Source organism: Sminthopsis crassicaudata, chromosome 3 (genome assembly GCF_048593235.1).
Source record: "Sminthopsis crassicaudata isolate SCR6 chromosome 3, ASM4859323v1, whole genome shotgun sequence".
Taxonomy (NCBI): Eukaryota; Metazoa; Chordata; class Mammalia; order Dasyuromorphia; family Dasyuridae; genus Sminthopsis; species Sminthopsis crassicaudata.
Window position 1 is genome coordinate 237898806 of NC_133619.1, and position 22200 is coordinate 237921005.

At 33.4% G+C, this 22200-nt stretch overlaps 1 long non-coding RNA gene across 1 annotated transcript in view; it reads left to right on the plus strand.

The window, feature by feature from the left end:
- LOC141559448 (uncharacterized) overlaps window positions 1-19831 on the plus strand; it is a 77933-nt gene extending 58102 nt beyond the window's left edge. Inside the window, exon 3 of the long non-coding RNA XR_012487425.1 lies at window positions 19758-19831. This is a non-coding gene — a long non-coding RNA (uncharacterized LOC141559448). The remainder of the gene's footprint in view (window positions 1-19757) is intronic.
- Window positions 19832-22200: the final 2369 nt, after the last annotated feature.

Below are 22200 nucleotides of genomic sequence, written 5' to 3' on the forward strand. Positions count from 1 at the left end.
GGGAACAATACCTGCCCCCCATCACATAACTCTCTCCTAGTAGAGACTATTAAAAAGTTAAGAGAGTTTGAAGAAAAAATAGAAGCTATGATAGAGAATGACAACATTCTGAAATTTGAGTTGGAAAAAATAAAGAATTCACAGGAGATGCAGGGAAACAAAATTTGTGAATTAGAAAAGTTTAAAAAATCACAGGAAAGTCGGATTTCTGCATTGGAAAAGATAAAAAATTCTCAAGAAAGTAGGATTTCTGAATTGGAAAAAGAAAATAACTAAAAAATTAGGGAAATGGAAAAAAATTCAATAGAGCAAAATAATATATTTAAAAACTCAATTGGGCACATACAAAAAGAGCTAAAAAATGTGAATGAAGAAAATAACTCATTAAAAATCAGGATGAAACTCATATGAAAGAGTGTTCCAAATCACTACTGATCAGAGAAATGCAAATTAAGACAACTCTGAGATACCACTATACACCTGTCAGATTGGCTAAGATGACAGGAACAAATAATGATGAATGTTGGAGGGGATGTGGGAAAACTGGGACACTGATACATTGTTGGTGGAGTTGTGAAAGAATCCAGCCATTCTGGAGAGCAATTTGGAACTATGCCCAAAAAGTTGTCAAACTGTGCATACCCTTTGACCCAGCATTGCTGTTATTGGGATTATATCCCAAAGAAATACTAAAGAGTGGAAAGGGACCTGTATGTGCCAAAATGTTTGTGGCAGCTCTTTTTGTTGTAGCTAGAAACTGGAAGTTGAATGGACGTCCATCAATTGGAGAGTGGTTGGGTATATTGTGGTATATGAAGGTTATGGAATATTATTGCTCTGTAAGAAATGACCAGCAGGAGGAATACAGAGAGGCTTGGAGAGACTTAAATCAACTGTTGCTGAGTGAAATGAGCAGAACCAGAAGATCACTATACACTTCAACAACAATACTGTATGAGGATGTATTCTGATGGAAGTGGAAATCTTCAACATAAAGAAGATCCAACTCACTTCCAGTTGATCAATGATGTACAGTAACAACTAAACCCAGAGAAGGAACACTGGGAAGCAAATGTAAATTGTTAGCACTACTGTCTATCTATCCAGGTTACTTATACCTTCGGAAGCTAATAATTAATGTGCAACAAGAAAATGGTATTTACACACATATATTGTATCTAGGTTATATTGTAACACATATAAAATGTATGGGATTACCTGCCATCGGGGGGAGGGAGTGGAGGGAGGGAGGGGATAATTTGGAAAAATGAATAAAAAAAAATCAGGATGGAATAGAAATGAATGATTCATTGAGAACCCAAGAATCAGTCAAACAAAACAAAAAAATGAAAAGCTGGAGAATAACATCAAATACTTACTGGGAAAATCTGTAGACCTGGAAAATAGATCTAGGAGAGATAATCTGAGGATCATTGGACTTCCCGAAAACTATGACCAAAAAAGAGCTTAGATTCTATTTTACAGGAAATCATCAAAGAGAATTGTCCAGAGATAATAGAAACAGAAGGGAAAATAGGCATTGAAAGAATTCATTGAACACCTTCTGAAAAAGACCCTAAAAAAATAACTCCACAGGAATATTGTGGCTAAGCTGCAGAACTACCAAACAAAGGAAAAAATATTGCAAGCAGCTAGAAAAAAGCAATTCATATATCAAGGTGCCACAATAAGGGTCATTCAAAATCTGGCTGCCTCCACATTAAAAGATCAAAGGACATGGAACCTGATATTCCAAAAGGCAAAAGATCAAGGATTGCAACCAAGAATAAACTATCCAGCTAAGTTTAGCATTTTCTTCCAGGAAATAAGATGGTCATTTAAGGAAATACAGGAATTCCATTTGTTTCTAAGAAAAAAACCAGACTTAAACAAAAAATTTGATCTACATACACAAGACTGAAGAGAAACAGAAAAAGGTAAACAGAACTCTTGAGAACTGTATCTCTGTTGTGGATATATAGAAAGTCCACATGGATAATTTGATTTTACTGATATAAAAAAAGGGAGAATAGTAAATGGAAGGGGGTAGTATCAGAAAAAGGGGAAGGAGTGATAAAAAGAGGGAAACTACATCCCAGGAAGAGGCAGAGAAAAATATACCACATCTGAGGAAATTTAGAGAGGGGTGAAACATTGTGTGAATCTTACTCTCATCAGAGTAGGCTCAAAGAGTAAATAATTGACATATTTGTTTTTCATTGAATTCTCTCTCACCTCATTAAAAAGGGGGAGAGGAAAAGGGAAAATGAAAAGGGTAACAAGGGAAAGGTACAAGAAAATGGAAGGGACTTCAAAGGAAGGGGGAGGGATACTAAAAAGGGAGGGCTGTGCGTCACAAGTAGTGCCTATAAATTAAATATTGGGGAAGGGGTTCAGGGGGGTCAAGGGAAAAAGCATAATCTGGGGATAATATGATGGCAGGAAATACAGAATTAGTAATTTTAACTGTAAATGTGAATGGGATGAACTCTCCCATCAAACAGAGATGGATAGCAGACTGGATCAAAAGTCAGAACCCTACAATATGTTGTTTACAGGAAACACACATAAAGCAGGGAGATACATATAGAGTAAAGGTAAAAGGTTGGATCAGAATCTATTATGCTTCAGGTAAAGCCAAAAAAGAAGGGGTAGCCATCCTTATCTCAGATCAAGCAAAAACAGAAATTGATCTAATTAAAAGAGATAAGGAAGGAAACTACATATATGCACCAAGTGGTATAGCATATAACTTTCTAAAGAAAAAGTTAAGAGAGTTGCAAGAAGAAATAGACAATAAAACTATAATAGTGGGAGATCTCAACCTTGCACTCTCAGAATTAGATAAATCAAACCACAAAACAAATAAGAAAGAAATTAAAAAAGTAAATAGAACATTAGAAAATCTAGGTATGATAGACCTTTGGAGAAAACTGAATGGCGATAGAAAGGAATATACTTTCTTCTCAGCAGTTCATGGATCCTATACAAAAATTGACCATATATTAGGACATAAAGATCTCAAAATTAAATGTAGGAAGGCAGAAATAATAAATGACTTCTTCGCAGATCACAATGCAATAAAAGCTACATTCAGTAAGAAGTTAGGGATAAATAGACCAAAAAGTAATTGGAAACTAAATAATTTCATCTTAAAAAATGACTGGATGAAACAGCAAATTATAGAAACAATAATTTCACAGAAGATAATGACAATGATGAGACATCATACCAAAATCTGTGGGATGCAGCTAAAGCAGTAAAAGGGGAAATTTTATATCTTTAGAGGCTTAGTTGAACAAAATAGAGAAAGAGAATATTAATGAATTGGGCCTGCAACTTAAAAATCTAGAAAAAGACTAAATTAAAAATGTCCAACCAAAAATCAAACTTGAAATACAAAAATTAAAAGGAGAAATCTATAATATTGACAGTAAAAAAACTATTGAATTAATAAATAAAACCAAGAGTTGGTTTTATGAAAAAGCCAATAATATAGATAAACCTTTGGTAAATCTGATCAGAAAAAGGAAAGAGGAAAATCAAATTCTTAGTCTTACAAATGAAAAGGGCATCTTTCCACCAATGAAGAAGAAATTAGAGAAATAATAAGGAATTACTTTGCCCAACTTTATGCCAATAAATTTGATAACTTAAGTGAAATGGATGACTACCTCCAAAAATATAGGCTTCCTAGATTAACAGAGGAGGAAATAAATTGCTTAAATAGTCCCATTTCAGAAAAAGAAATAGAACAAGCTATTAATCAACTCCCCAGGAAAAAATCACCAGGTCCAGATGGATTTACATGTGAATTCTACCAAAAATTTAAAGAACAATTAGCCCCAATGTTATATAAACTATTTGAAATAATAGGGGATGAAGGAGTCCTACCAAACTCCTTTTATGACACAAACATGGTACTGATACCTAAACTGGGTAGATCGAAAACTGAGAAAAAAAATTATAGACCAATTTCCTTAATGACTATTGATGCTAAAATCTTAAATAAGATATTAGCAAAAAGACTTCAGAAAATCCTGCCCAGGATAATACACTACGCTCAAGTAGGATTTACACCAGTAATGCAGGGCTGGTTTAATATTAGGAAAACTATTAGTATAATTGACCATATTAATAATCAAATTAATAAAAACCATATGATCATCTCAATAGATGCAGAAAAAGCATTTGATAAAATCCAACATCCATTCCTACTAAAAACGCTTGAGATTATAGGAATAAAGGGACTATTCCTTAGAATAACCAGGAGCATATATTTACGACGGTCAGTAAGCATAATATGCAATAGAAATAAATTGGAATCTTTTCCAGTAAGATCAGGAGTGAAACCAGGTTGCCCACTATCACCATTACTATTCAATATAGTATTAGAAATGCTAGCCTCGGCAATAAGAGCCGAGAAAGAGATTCAAGGAATAAGAGTAGGTAATGAGGAAATCAAACTATCACTCTTTGCAGACGACATGATGGTATACTTAGAAAACCCCAAAGATTCTAATAAAAAGTTATTAGAAATAATTCACAACTTTAGCAAAGTTGCTGGATACAAAATAAATCCACATAAATCCTCAGCATTTTTATATATCACCAACAAAATGCAACAGCAAGAGATATAAAGAGAAATTCCATTCCAAACAAATGTAGAGAGTATAAAATATTTGGGAATCCGTCTACCAAAGAATAGTCAGGAATTATATGAGAAAAATTACAAAACACTTGCCACAAAAATAAAGTCAGATTTAAATAATTGGAAAGATATTCAGTGCTCTTGGATAGGCCGAGCGAATATAATAAAGATGACAATACTCCCCAAACTAATTTACTTATTTAGTGCTGTACCAATCAAACTCCCAAGAAACTATTTTAATGACCTAGAAAAAATAACAACAAAATTCATATGGAAGCAGAAAAGGTCGAGAATTGCAAGGGAACTAATGAAAAAAAAATCAGATGAAGGTGGTCTAGCTGTACCTGATCTAAAGCTATATTATACAGCAGCAGTCACCGAAGCTATTTGGTATTGGGTAAGAAATAGACCAATCGATCAGTGGAACAGATTAGGTACAAAGGACAAAAAAGGGTACGTCTATAGCAATCTAGTCTTTGACAAACCCAAAGATACCAACATTAGGGATAAAAATTCATTATTTGACAAAAACTGTTGGGAAAACTGGAAATTAGTAGGGCAGAAATCAGATATGGATCCACACTTAACACCATATACCAAGATAAGATCAAAATGTGTCCATGATTTAGGCATAAAGAATGAGATCATAAATAGATTAGAGGAACAGAGAATAGTCTATTTCTCAGACCTGTGGAGGAGGAAGTAATTTATGACCAGAGGAGAACTAGAGATCATTATTGATCACAAAATAAAAGATTTTGATTACATCAAACTAAAACCTTTCTGTACAAACAAAACTAATGCAAACAAGATTAGAAGGGAAGTAACAAATTTGGAAAATATTTTTACAGTTAAAGGTTCTGATAAAGGTCTCGTTTCCAAAATATATAGAGAACTGACCCTAATTTATAAGAAATCAAACCATTCTCCAATTGATAAATGGTCAAAGGATATGAACAGACAATTCTCAGATGATGAAATTGAAACTATATCCACTCATATGAAAGAGTGTTCCAAATCACTACTGATCAGAGAAATGCAAATTAAGATAACTCTGAGATACCACTACACACCTGTCAGATTGGCTAAGATGACAGGAACAAATAATGATGAATGTTGGAGGTGATTGTGGGAAAACTGGTACACTAATACATTGTTGGTGGAGTTGTGAAAGAATCCAACCATTCTGGAGAGCAATTTGGAACTATGCCCAAAAAATTATCAAAATGTGCATACTCTTTGATCCAGCAGTGATACTACTGGGCTTATATCACAAAGAAATACTGAGGAAGGGAAAGGGACCTGTATGTGCCAAAATGTTTGTGGCTGCTCTTTTTGTAGTGGCTAGAAGCTGGAAGATGAATGGATGTCCATCAATTGGAGAATGGTTGGGTAAATTATGGTATATGAATGTTATGGAATGTTATTGCTCTGTAAGAAATGACCAACAGTAGGAATACAGAAAGGCTTGGAGAGACTTGCATGAACTAATGATGAGTGAAATGAGCAGAACCAGAAGATCGCTGTACACTTCAGTGTTGTATGAAGATGTATTCTGATGGAAGTGGATATCTTCAACATAAAGAAGATCCAACTCACTTCCAGTTGATCAATGATGTACAGAAACAACTACACCCAGAGAAGGAACACTGGGAAGTGAATGTAAATTGTTAGCATTACTGTCTATCTACCCAGGTTACTTATAACTTTGGAATCTAATACTTAATGTGCAACCAAAAATGGTATTTACACACATATATTGTATCTAGGTTATATTGTAAGACATGTAAAATGTATGGGATTGCCTATAATCAACGGGAGGGAGTAGAGAGAGGGAGGGGATAATGTGGAAAAATGAATACAAGGGATAATGTTATTTAAAAAATTACTCATGTATATATACTGTCAAAAATTTATAAATAAAATTTTAAAAAATTTATAAGAAATCAAACAATTCCTCAATAGATACATGATCAAGGCATATAAACATACAATGTTCAGAAAAGTAATCAGAACTATATATATAGAACAGACAATGTTCAGAAGAAATAATCTGAGTTATCTATGCTCATATTAAATAAAATGCTCTAAATCACTATTGACTGGAAAAATGTAAATTAAAACAATTCTAAAGTATTACTTCATACCTATCACATTGTCTAAAATGATAGAAAAAGAGCATGATAAGTATTGGAGGGGATGAGGGAAAGATGAGGGAAAATTGGAATACTACTACATTGTTGGTAGAGTTGTGAACTACTACTTCAGCTATTCTGGGTGACAATTGGGAACTGTTCCTCAAATGATATAAAACTGCACATACCCTTTTGACCCAGAAGTACCACTACTATGGCTATATTCCAAAGAGATTTCAAAAATAAGGGAAATTATCTACATGTATAAAAAGATTTATGACAACTCTTTGTGGTAGCAAAGAATTAGAAATTATGGAATTATCCTTTAATTGTGGTATAAGTTAGCAAATTGTGGTATATGATTATAATGGAATATTATTTTACTGTAGGAAATGGTGAATAGGCTATTTTTTGAAAAACTTGGAAAGACTTACTTGAACTGAAACAAAGTAAAGTGAGCAGAACTTTGTATACAGTAACACTGTATGCAGTAACAGCAATGTTGTACAATGATCGATGATGAATGACTTATATGTATTGCAATATTATGCATTACTACACTTAAATTAGATTGCTTGCATTCTCTTTTTAAAAATTTTTTATTAATTTTTATAATTATAACATTTTCTTTGACAGTACATATTCATAGGTAATATTTTTTTTTACAACATTATCCATTGTACTCCCTTCTGTTCCAAATTTTCCCCCTCCTTCCCTCCACCCCCTCCCTTAGATGGCAGGCATTGCCATACATATTAAATATTTTACACCATATACTATATTTTAAATATTAATAATTTTAAATATTAAATATTTTATACTATATTTTATGCTATATACTATATATATGTGCAGAACCGAATTTTGTTGTTGTTGTTGCAAAGGAAGAATTGTATTCAGAAGCTAAAAATAATCTGGGAAGAAAAACAAAACAAAACAAAACAAAACAAAATAAAACTGTGCTCACAGTTTATACTCATTTCCCATTGTTCCTTTTCTGGATGTAGCTGATTCTATCCATCATTGTTCAACTGGAATTGGATTAGCTCTTCTCTATGTTGAAGATATCCATTTCCATCAGAATACATCCTCATACAGTATCATTGTTGAAGTGTATAATGATCTGCTGGTTCTGCTCATTTCACTCATCATCAGTTGATGTAAATCTCTCCTAGCCTCTCTGTATTCATCCTGTTGGTCATTTCTTACAGAACAATAATATTCCATAACATTCATATACCATAATTTACCCAATCATTCTCCAATTGATAGACATCCCTTCATTTTCCAGTTTCTAGCCACTATGAAAAGGGCTGCCACAAACATTTTGGCACATACAGGTCCCTTTCCCTTCTTTACTATTTCCTTGGGATATAAGCCCAGGAGTAGTATGGCTGGGTCAAAGGGTATGCACATTTTGATAACTTTTTGGGCATAATTCCAGATTGCTCTCCAGAATGGTTGGATTCTTTCACAACTGCACCAACAATGCATCAGTGTCCCAGTTTTCCCACAGCCCCTCCAACATTCATCGTTATTAGTTCCTGTCATCTTAGCCAATCTGACAGGTATGTAATGATATCTCAGAGTTGTTTTAATTTGCATTTCTCTGATCAGTAGTGATTTGGAACACTCTTTCATATGAGTGGAAATAGTTTTAATTTCATTATCTGAAAATTGTCTGTTCATATCCTTTGACCATTTATCAATTGGAGAATGGCTTGATTTCTTATAAATTAAAGTCAATTCTCTGTATATTTTGGAGATAAGGCCTTTTTCAGAACCTTTAACTGTAAAAATGTTTTCCCAATTTGTTACTTCCCTTCTAATCTTGTTTGCATTAGTTTTGTTTGTGCAGAAACTTTTTAATTTGGTGTAATCAAAATGTTCTATTTTGTGATCAATAATGATCTCTAGTTTTCCCTTGGACACAAACTCCTTCCTCCTCCACAAGTCTGAGAGGTAGACTATCCTATGTTCTTCCAATTTATTTATGATTTTGTTCTTTATGCCTAAATCTTGGACCCATTTTGATCTTATCTTAGTATGTGGTGTTAAATGTGGGTCCATGGCTAGTTTCTGCCATCCTAATTTCCAGTTTTCCCAGCAGTTTTTGTCAAATAATGAATTCCTATCCCAAAAGTTGGGATCTTTGAGTTTGTCAAACACTAGATTGCTATTTTTATTCACTATCTTGCCCTCACTATTCCACTGATTGATTGGTCTATTTCTTAGCCAATACCAAATGGTTTTGGTGACTGTTGCTTTATAATACAGTTCTAGATCAGGTACAGCTAGACCACCTTCACTTAATTTTTTTTTTTCATTACTTCCCTTGAAATTCCCTACCTTTTGTTGTTCCATATGAATTCTGTTGTTATTTTTTCTAGGTCATCAAAATAGTTTCTTAGGAGTCTTACTGGCATAGCACTAAATAAATAGATTAGTTTAGGGAGTATTGTCATCTTGATTATATTCGCTCGGCCTATCCAAGGGCACTTAATGTCTTTACAATTATTTAAATCTGACTTTATTTTTGTGGCAAGTGTTTTGTAGTTTTGCTCATATAATTCCTGACTTTCCTTTGGTAGATATGTTCCCAAATATTTTATACTATTGACCGTTATTTTGAATGGAATTTCCCTTTGTATCTCTTGCTGTTGGATTGTGTTGGTAATGTATAAAAATGCTGAGGATTTATATGGATTTATTTTGTATCCTGCAACTTTGCTAAAATTCTAAATTATTTCTAATAGCTTTTTAGCAGAGTCTTTGGGGTTCTCTAAGTATACCATCATGTCATCTGCAAAGAGTGATAGTTTGATTTACTCATTTCCTATTCTAATTCCTTGAATCTCTTTCTCAGCTCTTATTGCCGAGGCTAGGGTTTCTAGTACTTTATTGAATAGTAATGGTGATAGTGGGCAACCTGGTTTCACTCCTGATCTTACAGGGAAAGTTTCTAGTTTATCACCATTACATATGATGTTTACTGACGGTTTTAAATATATGCTCGTTATTATTTTAAGGAATAGTCCCTTTATTCCTATAATCTCAAGCGTTTTTAGTAGGAATGGATGTTGGATTTTATCAAATGCTTTTTCTGCATCTATTGAGGTGATCATATGGTTTTTATTAATTTGATTATTAATAGGATCAATTATACTAATAGTTTTCCTAATATTAAACCAGCCCTGCATTCCTGGTATAAATCCTACTTGATCATAGTGTGTTATTCTGGGGATGATTTTCTGAAGTCTTTTTACTAATATCTTATTTAAGATTTTAGCATCAATATTCATTAAGGAAATTGTTCTATAGTTTTCTTTCTCAGTTTTCAGTCTACCTAGTTTAGGTATCAGTACCATGTCTGTGTCATAAAAGGAATTTGGTAGGACTCCTTCAATCCCTATTTTTTCAAATAATTTATATACCATTGGAGTTAGTTGTTCTTTAAATTTTTGGTAGAATTCACATGTAAATCCATCTGGTCCTGGGGATTTTTTCTTAGGGAGTTGGTTAATAGCTTGTTCTATTTCTTTTTCTGAGATGGGACTATTTAGACTACTTACTTCTTCCTCTGTTAATCTGGGCAAGTTATATTTTTGAAGGTATTCTTCCATTTCATTTAAGTTATCGAATTTATTGGCATAAAGTTGAGCAAAGTAGCTCCTAACTATTGTTCTAATTTCGTCTTCATTAATGGTGAATTCTCCCTTTTCATTTTCAAGACTAACAATTTGCTTTTTATCTTTCCTTTTTTAAATCAGGTTTACTAAGGGTTTGTCTATTTTGTTGGTTTTTTCATAGAACCAACTCTTAGTTTTATTAATTAATTCAATAGTTTTTTACTTTCAATTTTATTAATCTCACCTTTTATTTTTTGAATTTCAAGTTTTGTGTTTGTCTGGGGTTTTTAATTTGTTCCTTTTCTAGCAATTTTAGTTGTAAGCCCAATTCGTTGGCTTTCTCTTTCTCTATTTTATGCAAGTAGGCTTGTAGAGATATAAAGCTTCCCCTTATTACTGCTTTGGCTGTATCCCACACATTTTGGTATGATGTCTCATTATTGTCATTTTCTTGGGTGAAGTTATTAATTATGTCTATGATTTGCTGTTTTACCCAATCATTCTTTAGTATAAGATTATTTAGTTTCCAATCATTTTTTGGGCTATTTTCTCCTGGCTTTTTATTAAATGTAATTTTAATTGCATTGTGGTCTGAAAAGGATGCATTTACTATTTTTGCCTTACTGCATTTGATTTTGAGGTTTTTATGTTCTAGTATATGGTCAATTTTTATATAGGTTCCATGAACTGCTGAGAAGAAAGTATACTCCTTTCTGTCTCCATTTAGCTTTTGCCAAAGATCTATCATATCAAACTTTTCTAGTATTCTATTTACTTCTTTGACTTCTTTCTTATTTATTTTGTGGTTTGATTTATCTAATTCTGGGAGTGCAAGGTTGAGATCTCCCATTATTATAGTTTTGCTGTCTATTTCTTCTTGCAGCTCTTAATTTCTCTTTTAAGAATTTAGATGCTGCACCACTTGGTGTGTATATGTTTAATATTGATACTGCTTCATTATTGATGCTACCCTTTAGCAGGATATAATGCCCTTCCTTATCTCTTTTAATTAGATCAATTTTTGTTTTTGCTTGATCTGAGATGAGGATGGCTACCCCTGCTTTTTTGGCTTTGCCTGAAGCATAATAGATTCTGCTCCACCCTTTTACTTTTAGTTTGAATGTATCACCCTGTTTCAGGTGTGTTTCCTGTAAACAACATATAGTAGGATTCTGACTTATGATCCAATCTGCTAACTGCTTCCTCTTTATGAGAGTTTACCACATTCACATTTATGGTTAGAATGACTAATTCTATATTGCTTGCCATCCTGTTAACCCCTGCTTATGATTTTCTCCTTTCCTTCCCTCTTACCCCCCTACCCAGTATTAAACTTGTGAACACCACTTGCTTTTCACAGCCCTCCCTTTTTAGGATCCCTCCCCCAACTTAAAGATCCTCCCCTTATTTTACCCCTTTTCCTCGACAATTTCTGTATTCCCTTCCCCTTAGCTTACTCTTTCCCTCTCACTTTTCAATGAAGTGGAAGAAGTTTTACCATAAATCGAATATGTCTATTGATACACACTATGTTCATCTCCCTCCTTTCTTTCTCTCAGATATAATAGGTTACCTTTGCCTGTTCATGAGATGTAATACCACCACTTTACACTTTTTTATGATATAATTTCCTTTCCACCTCTAGTTTCTAAGACAAATTGTACATAGGTTCTTTACATATTTTTTTGGCAGAAGTATAGTTCTCAAGATTTCTTTTTACCTTTTTAGAAATCTCTTGAGTTCTGTATTTGAAGATCAAACATTTTATGTAGGTCTGGTTTTTTCATCAAGAATAGATGGAATTCATTTATTTCATTAAATGTCCATCTTCTTCCCTGGAAAATGATGCTCATTTTTGCTGGGTAAGTTATTCTTGGCTGCATACCAAGTTCCTTAGCCTTTCAGAATATCATGTTGCAGGCCCTGCATTCTTTTAATGTGGACGCTGCTAGATCCTGGGTTATCCTTATTGTGGCTCCTCCATATCTGAATTGCTTTTTTTCTAGCAGCTTCCAGTATTTTATCCTTTGTCTGATGGTCCTTGAACTTGGCCACTATATTTCTAGGTGTTTTGATTTTAGGGTCCCTTTCAGTAGGTGATCGATGAATTTTTTCAATGTCTATTTTACCCTCTGTTTTCAGAATGTCTGGGCAGTTCTTTTTGATAATTTCCTCGAAAATAGTGTCCAAGCTCTTTTTTTCCTCATATTTTTCAGGGAGTCCGATTATTCTCAAATTGTCTCTCCTGGATCTGTTTTCCAGGTCTGTTGTCTTTCTGATAAGGTACTTGACATTCTTTTCAATTGTTTCATTTCTCTGGTTTTGCTTGACTACCTCTTGGTTTCTCCTTGAGTCATTCATTTCTACTTGTTCCAGTCTAATTTTCAAGGATGTATTTTCTTCACTCACTTTTTAAATATCTCTTTGTAATTGTCCAATTGAGTTTTTTTCTTCTATGGAATTTTTTTCCATTTTATCCATTTTATTTTTTAGAGAGCTGTTTTCTTTTTCCAGCTCACTAATCCTGTTTTCCTTGGAGTTGTTTACCTTTCCAGCTCACTAATCTTGTTTCTCAATGCTTTGATTTCTTTATCCACTCTGTCTTTAAATATGTGGGATGACTTCTCCAGGCTCTCTTTCCAAGCTTCCCTTTCCTTTTCCGATTTCTCTTCTAGCTCTCTTGTGAGAGCCTTTTTGATTTCCTCTATGAGATTCTTTTGTATTGAGAAGCAGCTCATATCCCCCTTAGGGGATTCTTCTGGGGACAGTCTGTTTTTAGTCTCCTCAGTGTTTGAAGTCTGCTCTCTCTCCATACAAAAGCTGTCAATGGTTAGAGCCCTTTTGAATTTTTTGTTCATTTTGTCAGAGTAGGAATCGAAGAAAACAAATTGACAAGAGAAACAATTGGTCTGTTTGGGGGGGATGGGGCTGGATGATGTTAATGGGTTTCCTCTACAGATTGGGGGGGAAGGCAGCAGAGAGCCACTAACTGAACAGCGATGGCTGCACTGAGTCTGAGCTCTGAGGCTCTGAGAACTCGCTGAGTCAGTCCAGGTGGGGGTAGCCAGGTTCTGAGAACACTAGCTTTCCGGGGTTTTAATCTTCACTCCGGTGTTTACACCCTCTCTGCTGCTCCGGGGTAAAAGCTTTTTCGCAGAAACGGCAGATATTGTACCTCTCCCCTCTCCCATCTGAACTGTGTGAGCTGCCTGTCCCGCTCTGGCTTGCCTGCCCTCAGTCTGTGCCCAGTGTATTCCGACTCTCCACCCAACAAACACAGACTTTCTCTGGTGAATTTCAAGGATGTCTTCTCTTGGTCATAATTTGTGGATTTCTTTCTCAGTCAAGCATTAACTCTGAGGCTTGTCATGAAGTAAGTCCTGATAGAAAACGTGGAGCTCAAGCAGCTGTCTGCCTCCACCACACCATCTGATTGCTTGCATTCTCAATGAAGGAGGAGGGAAATGAGAGACTTTGGAATTCAAAATTAAATAGAAAACAAATAATAAAAAAATTTTACATATGATAGGAAAAATATTTTAAGAAGTAAAAAGCAAAAAGGAGATATCTTTACATTGTGTTGATAATGATTTTATATATATATATATATATATATATATATATATATATAAATATACATCAATTTGCTAGCTTCTAGGTCAGAATGCTGATTTGGAGAACAGCCAAGAAAATGTACAAATGAATAGTATCCTAACTATAGATACATCTTAGAATCTTCCCTAGAGTCATCATATAAAGCCTGAAAAAAAAAAAAAGATAAATTACTACAATGTGTAACTCCATATGGACTTTAATATCTACCTTCAAGACATTCTGTAAAGGATAAGAAAAGTAAATTATAAAAAATATTTACACTCCTTTTTCAACCCCTGCAATCGAATTTCTAATACCTTATAACAATCTGAACAAAAGGACAATATTTTATTCATTAGAAACAACAGAAGAATTTTGACCAGTATTCACTATTTATAACAGCTCCTTCATCATATATATCAACATTCACTTTGCATTGATTTGTATATGTGCCCAGAGGTGCAGGGATAGAATAGACAAATCAACATCACTGCTTCCTCACTCAGAACTTAGCCCTTGAGCTATGACATAATTGAGAAACATTCCAGAAAATCAAAAGTACTTGATGTTATTGGACTTAGATGGTTCTTTCAGGGGATTGTGAGTTTTCCTTCTTCTTGTCTCTAAAGGGAGAAGGGATATGGATCAAAAAATCATCACTCTTGATAACATGGCAAAATTACTCCATGGCAAGAAGTAAAACAGACTTGACTTTAATTTGGGTTTCTGAAAGAAACACAGCCTTACTGATGAAAGAAATTGTCTGTTACTGTTTATTGTATGCGTGAATATTTTTTTTTCCTGTTCTGAAGCTCAATTATTGAAAGCCACAACTCTATAGAAGGGGGGAACAAGGCATAAGAACAGAGCAGGTAATTGGATCAAAGAAATTTATTTTTATATAGATTGCATTAACTATTTCAGGTCTGTTCAGTAATTAAGAGTTAATATAATCTCAAGTAGGATTCTTACAATGGGGAATTGAATCACTTGATTCAGAGAAGCCAGTTTGAATTCATTATTGCTGAGGGATGACAGTCTGTAGTAAGTAAAAGATGAAATGACTGAGGAAACAAAGGTTCAATCTTATGAATATATAGATTTATTAACACCTAACAAACTGGAACAGAACTCTTCAGCTTAGTACTGGACTCAAAATACAGGGAGAAGCAGATTTTTATTCATGAAACAAATAACGAAATAAAATCCATTAATTAAAAGGAAGTGGTACAATATTAGGCAATCATTTTAAATTGGATAATAAATTGGGGATTTTACAAGTTGGAAGGGGAAGAATGAACAAGTACAATTCCTTGAAATCAGAAAAGGTGATGTCCCCACTCCCCCCAAGTGGCTGTAAACCATCAAAGGAACATGGAAACAATAACTAATTAATCAGAACAAGACTAGTTTTTAGATTAGGCATATAAATTACTTGACGTTTTCAATTGTGAGAAAACTCCTCACATCAATCTTTGGGTCTGAGTGTGTTTCTGATCAGCATTACCTAAGTCCTTGGTTAATGATCTATAAACAATAGAGAGAGGTAGTAAAACATCAAAGGGGCACAAGACTACATTTAAACAATGCAATAAGGTTTTCTCTCAATTCCCCCAATTGAATAAAGTTTTTTCACAAGACAGAATTTGGAATGGATCCATAATTGTATAGAAACTAAGCTAACTTCACACTTGAGTCACAAAATGGAGTCAGTATAGTTCTTTCAATTCAGACAATTAACCATTTGCTATCTTAATTCCTTTAATTTTCTCAAGGCTCAGGGACAAAGTCCTAGCATTCATGGGTTCAGGATAATAATAAGATTTCCTGACAGAAAAGTAAATAAACACAAATATACACACATAAATGTAAACTATAGAAATAACTGTTATAAATAGCATTGGACATATTTTGAATAAATTAATCAAGAAAAAGATTAACTAAGACAAATAATTAACATCATAGCCAAAATTAACCAAAACAAGTAAAAGATAAGGAAATTCCAGTTTCCATAGTAAATAAGATCTTCCTTCTGGAAAATTCAAACTCTGTTGCTATTATTGTTGTTGTTTTTAATTGATCCCAGACTTCATCCTGGAACAAAGACCCATTTTTTTCCATGTAAATATCCGAGTGTTACCTATTTTTGAGTCATTGAGCAGGTATTATATTCTTTAAAAAATTCATATTGAGACTATCAAAAAGATAATGGAAAGATCTTGGTTAGTCCATGAAATATAAAGGGCAAGGAAAGTGTTTGGAGAACACACAGGGTTAATCTTATACAGACAACAGAAAGAAAAGACATGAATGACTTATCCAGTGAGTGAGCTGATTTTAAGGTTGGAAAAGTCAATGAAGGACATCTTGAGGAAATCAGAGAAGGAAGAATTTAATGCATCATTAGTATCCTCTTAATAGAGATCAAAATGAGGAAGTAGATTCTAAAAGTGACAAAGCAACTCAAACCTTTGCCAAAGTGACTTTTATTCTTCTGAAAGTTTAGCATTTGGTCCTTCATTTTGTCCAGAAAAATAATTTAATATGTTCATTCTGCAGATAAGATCTGAAAGAGGTATAGTCAGGCAATATAGGAGGATCAAAATTGACTAAGGCCCAGTTCCACATAGTACCATTGCAAATAGAACTATTGTTAACATTACCACCTTACCCTTTAACAATCCGAGGAAAGATAATGTTTTGCTTACAAAGAACAAGCTCATTTTTATTATTGTTTGTCCTTCATTCGCAAAGAGGAACAATGATTTTAGGAAGGTGATGTCTTGACTTGACATCTCCACCACATATTGGCAACTCATTCCACTTCTAGTGACCTAGATAAGTTTCAAAATTTAAGTCCATGAAAAGGTGTCAAACTACACTGGAAGGGGAGATTTTCATTTGGAGCTCCACATAACAATGGAATCGTGGGTTTAGTCTAAGGAAAAAGAAGTTTAAAGGTTTTCAACCCTATAGAAGTCAAATTAAGTGTATTGGATTTAAGTGAGGTAGGACTGTGAAGAGAACAAAGTAGGAAGGATGGAAAAAGCCCATATCCCATTTTGAAGACAAATCTGAGTAGTGAAGAAGACAAGAGAGCCAAGATAAGATATAGAAATAAGGAGAAACTCATCTAGGACAAAGATTCTTAAACTGTAGGTCACAGGCTCATATGAGGTTGAAGTGCCCAGGAGAGAGAAAAACAGGGCAGCCAAAATAATGAAGTTTTAAGAATGCTTTATTACTGGCCAGGACTGAGTCCCACACCATGAATGGAGGGATCAATAATGAGTGGCCTCGTGGCCATATGTTTATAGAAAGAAGAGAGAGACATCAAAATATTTCTTGATACATTTGTCATAATAAAGGAATTTCTATTCTAAACAGGAAGCGGAAAAAAAAATATCACTCTAGGGAGTCATTCTCAGGCAGCACCAAGCAGTAATTCATTAAGCTTATCAAGTTTCAAGGTTTCAGGGCTTTAAGTTTTTTTCAAGGTTTAAATAGTGGTAATGAGGGATGGTATTTGTCTTTTTCTTGCATTTGAGGCTATCACTTCCAAAAGAGTTTAATGCCACATTGTGCCCCATCTTCTGCTTTCCTTAAAAAGCAGCAAAATTACAAGTTCCTTTGAAATGAAAATGAAATACATATACATATACATATATATTATATATATAAATGCTGAGACAGAGAGAATGCTAATATAACAGTGGTAAATGATTTATTATACTTTCTTATTTGTGGCAAAAATAATTTAATTTTTAAAAAAGCCAAAAGAAAAAATTTCAAATACTCAATTTTTTTGAGATGTTCCATGTTAATTTGACTACCAACACCAATTCTATGCTGTATATTGAAGTCACTCCTTTTTTAATAGATAAAAAGGGACATTGTTAGCAAAGCCCCTAAAATATTAATGAATTCTAAATTGCTTCCCCAAAAAGGACTGTCACTATCTGTGATGAGATATAATTCCATTTGAATGACAAAGATCATGAGTATAATTATTCTGCTTTTGCTATAATGTCTTGAATATGGTGGGCATTCAATAATATTTGTTGAATGAAAATGAATGTTTATCATTAATATATTTTTGTTCTAGATTAAACACTTTCTTGATGAAATGATATAGTCTTTCAAGAAAATAGATGCTCATCATACCTATAAGAGTTAGCCTTATAGGAATAATGTATAAAAGCATACAGAAACAGATGTTTATAAAATTTCATAATAGGAATTTTTGAGTCTCAAAAAATCATGATTTAAAGCAAATAAAAATATATAAAACTAGTCTAAAGTAAACAAAAAATTAAATGACATTTAAAAAATCTTTAAAAAGTTCTTAGGCATAATAATTCCTTTTGTAACACTTAATACTAGGAAGGCTGTCTAGAAAATCTCTTGAATTCGACAGTTCTGAGTTATAGTGAACTATGCCTAACCAATTTCAACACTAATTTAGGAATTAATAAAATGAGCCTCTGGGAGAAGGGAATCATTGGTTTGCCCCAAATAGAATTGAATCAGCCCAAATCAAAAGTCAAGTAGGTCAATAATGAGGACTACAGTGTGTATAACCCTTGTACTTCCAGTCTGGATGAGATTTGGAGATCTAGAGTTTTTTATTTGTTTTTATATTTAAAAGTCTATTTTCTGATCCAAGATCATTTCAAATTACTCGCTGTGAAAAAAGAAATCTCTCTAGAGAGAGTTCTAAGTCTAGATTGAGGCATACTTTAAAAAAATATTTTTCTTGCTTTTTTGATATTTTTACAACATGTCTAATAAGGAAACATTTTGCATAATTTACCATGTATAATTAATATTGACATCAATGGATGGGAGAGGAGGGAAGGAGAGAATTTGGAATTCAAAAGAAATTTAAATGATGTTAAAAGAAATGCACTTTACATACTTATGTCTATGATGCATTAAATCAGACACAAGCTGTGTGACTTAGGTAAGTCAGTTAAACTGTTTTTTTTTTTCCAGTTTCTGTGTTTGTAAAATGGAAATAATAATAATAATTATCTCTCAGGATTTTGGTAAAGGATTTATTATAGGTTCAAATTAAATAATTATAAAGTGCTTAGCACAGAGCCTTGCTCATAGTAAGTACTATATGTAACCTTCCCTCATCCTGCCCTATTTACTGACTTTGGATCAGTTGCTTAATAACTAGGATGTTGGGGCAGCTAGGTGGCGCAGTGGATAGAATACCAAACCTGAAGTCAGGAGGACCTGAGTGAAAACCTGGTCTCAGACATTTAATACTTCCTAACTGTGTGACCCTGGGTAAGTCACTTAACCTCAATTGCCTCAGCTCCTCCCAAAATCTCACACACACACACACACACACACACACACACACACACACACACACACACACACACACATTTATATATATAATAGTTAGGATATCAATTTGGTACCTAATAGACAGTGACTTAAGAAAATACCCATCATATACACATACACATATAAATGAAAGTTTGGTCCTTGCCTATTTTTCCTATAGTGCACATGTAAATCTGGGAATCATTGAATTGTATCCAGAAGCCTCATTCAGAGTTATAGCAGAATGCGGTTTAGTGTCCTGAGGCAAACTATTTCTTATGATGTATCACTACAGCAGACAAATATTAGATAAAACTATCTGGTCTGAGAGACTTTAAAGGCTCTGTGACCATAGGGCAAAATGCTTAGAATTTCATCAAAACTGACATGTATTTCTATTTTTCTAAGATTACATCCTCACCACCTTAATCATCTAAGGCAGCAATTCTCAAGGAATCATCTGCAAATCCTGTTAAAGTCCCTGAGATCAAGAGGTTTGCAAAGTCAAAACTATTTTCATAATAATATTAAAATTCTATTTGCCTGTTAAAATGCTCTTCCTTCTTTTAATTGCATATCTGAGTAAAACCAGATTTTCTTCATATATTTTAACCAAAACAACATATTGCAACTGAGTGAATATGGAAGCAGATATGAGAATCCAGTTATCTTTCATTGGAAGATCAGTGAGGCATCAAGAAGGAACATAATACTCTGTATAACACGAAGTCAAACAATTTATTACTCAGAGGTATGTAAATATATGTGACTCTCCAGGTATTATCTACAGATAAGCATGGACACTGGTAATATGGATTTATGGTATGATGAATACCCCAATCAAGAGCTGTGGGGTTTTGCATTTATATCTGATTGTCACTGTTGAGCATATTCACAAGGACTAAGTGGGAAGTCAATCAATGGCTGCTCTTAATTATGATCACTGACACATATACAACTATCTTAAAGATCACAAATATTTAAGAAAGTTTGGTAACTTTGCATAATTTTATGACATTTGCTAAACTGATTATAATGAGGAGAGTCTTTCATTCTTTTACTAAATGAAAACTAAACTGTTTATTAAATAAATAGGAACTTCCTGGTACATGGGTGGTCAATTGATAATCAAACAGGAGTCATTTGTCTCAGCTAGGGTCTGGTAATGGCTAATCCTCACATCTGTTAAGCTAGTCATTTAAAACATTTTCAAAGCTTATAAAACAATAAAACTTCTCTAATTATTTTTACTTTGGAAAATATAATTATTGTTCACAAAATAGATTCCTCTAGCAACATTTATTATTGTTCTTTGTTGTTATTATTGTTTATTGTTGTTATTTTAAGTGGAATAAATATTTTGGAATTTTATGTTTTAATTATGGATGCAGTAAATATTGGTAGCTAAAACTTAAGTAAGCAAAAGCTCTTGAGGAATCCTATATCATTTTAAAGAATATAAAAGGATCCTGAGATAAAAGTTTCAGAACCTTTCAGTTCATTTTTTATAATATTTTATTTTTTTCAAATACATTCCAAGATAATTTTCAACATTCACTTTTGCTAAACTTTATCTTCCAAATTTTTCTCCATCTCTCAACCATTCTGATATAGGATAAATACATACAATTTTTCTAAACATATTTCCATATTTGTCATGTTGCCAAAGAAAATCAGAATAAATGGGAAAAATACAAGAAAAGAAAAAGCAAACAAGCAAACAACAATTAACAGCAACAACACAAGGATACTTTATTCCTTCCTCAAAGTGCATTAGTAAAGATTTATTTTTTGAGTTTTGTGTTAGTTTCTCAGGATGTTAAGAGACTAAGTTTATTTGGGGTTACCACAACTTCCCTTTTTCCTTCTCTCTCAGTCTTACCTCCTCTTTCCACATTTTGCTTTCTATCAGTTTTACCAAGCTAGCCTCATGCTATATTTTTCAAAAGAAATTTTTTTTGCCTTTTGTTTTTGCTCACAATAGTTTTTTTTTTTTCTTAAACTCTAACTTCCATTAAATTTTCTCTTGGGGAAACAAAAGAAAAGTGCTTAAGCATAATCAATAAACTAAGAAATCCTGACACTGTATGCCACATTCTATAGCTATAGTCCCCCACATCACTACTGAGAGGAAAAAAAATGAGGTATTTTTCATCACCAGTTTACTTCTTTAAGTTCGAGATAGATTAATATAATGAATCAGAATAAAAAGAAAACAAAATAAGTCATTAATTAGACCACCTTTAAGACTTATTATATTAACATAACAATCACACACACACACACACACACAGACACACCCCTCTGGTTTACTTCCACCCTACTTTCTTTTACCTTCCTTATGCCCTCATATCTCAGCCATTATTCTAAGGCAGCACTAAGATGAGAAGGAAATAAAGATTCTCCCAATCAAAAAATTATACTTCCTAAAAATTAAATTAGTCACCATAAAGTGATAAATTAATGAATACATATAGAACTTTTAAGGTTAAAAAAGCATTTTACATTCTTTTCACTTGTCCCACACAAGTGAGAAAGTTTCAATATCAAGAAGGTTTTAATATACCCATGTTTCAACTGAGATTCAGAGAAGTTAATTTATTTGCTCAGAAACCCAGGGCAAGTAAGAAACAGTTGCTAAAACAATTTTTTCTACTGCTGAAACCAGTGCTATATCCACTTTAGCACACTGTCCCATAGGCAGTGTTCATTCATTGTATCTTTGCATAAAATACACAACATCCAGAATAGCCATATACAGTAGATTCACAATTAGAAACATTATATATACATATACACACACATACAGTCAGCCTTTTACCATTCTCTCCAGGATAGAGTGCTGCCCTGG